An 853-nucleotide genomic window follows, 5' to 3' on the forward strand; every position below is an offset into this window, starting at 1 on the left:
GAAAACACCCTAGAATTTGCCTATCAGTTAACTTTCCTCCAATGCCTGACTCTTGTTATTCCTTGATTTATTATTCAATAACAACACTCTCCTGGGGCAGAGGTGGAGAGGGTAATTGCAGCCTTGTCATACGCTTTTTTTTTTTTTTTTTTTTTTTTGAGACGGAATCTCCCTCTGTTGCCAGGCTGGAGTGCAGTGGCGCAATCTTGGCTCACTGCAACCTCTGCCTCCCGGGGTCAAGTGATTCTCCTGTCTCAGTCTCCCAAGTAGCTGGGACTACAGGTGCATACCACCGCGTTTGGCTAATTTTTGTTTATTTATTTATTTATTTTTTGATACGGAGTCTCACTCTGCCACCCAGGCTGGAGTGCAGTGGTGTGGTCTTGGCTCACTGCAACCTCCGCCACCCGGGTTCAAGCGATTCCCCTGCCTCCGCCTCCTGAGTAGCTGGGACTACAGGCGTGCACCACCACACCTGGCTAATTTTTTGTATTTTACTAGAGATGGAGTTTCACCATGTTGGCCAGGATGATCTTGATCTCCTGACCTCGTGATCTGTCCACTTCGGCCTCCCAAAGTGCTGGGATTACAGGTGTGAGCCACCGCGCCCTGGCCATATGCACTTTTGCTTGTTTGTTTGTTTGTTTATTTGTTTGTTTTTTGAGATGGAGTTTCGCTCTTGTTGCCCAGGCTGGAGTAAAATGGCGTGATCTTGGCTCACTGCAACCTCTGTCTCCCGGGTTCAAGCGATTCTCCTGTCTCAGCCTCCCAAGTAGCTGGGATTACAGGCGCCCACCACCATGCCCGGCTAATTTTTGTATTTTTAGTAGAGACTGGGTTTCATCATATTGAT

This window comes from Pan troglodytes, chromosome 14 (assembly GCF_028858775.2).
Source record: "Pan troglodytes isolate AG18354 chromosome 14, NHGRI_mPanTro3-v2.0_pri, whole genome shotgun sequence".
In the NCBI taxonomy this organism is placed as follows: domain Eukaryota; kingdom Metazoa; phylum Chordata; class Mammalia; order Primates; family Hominidae; genus Pan; species Pan troglodytes.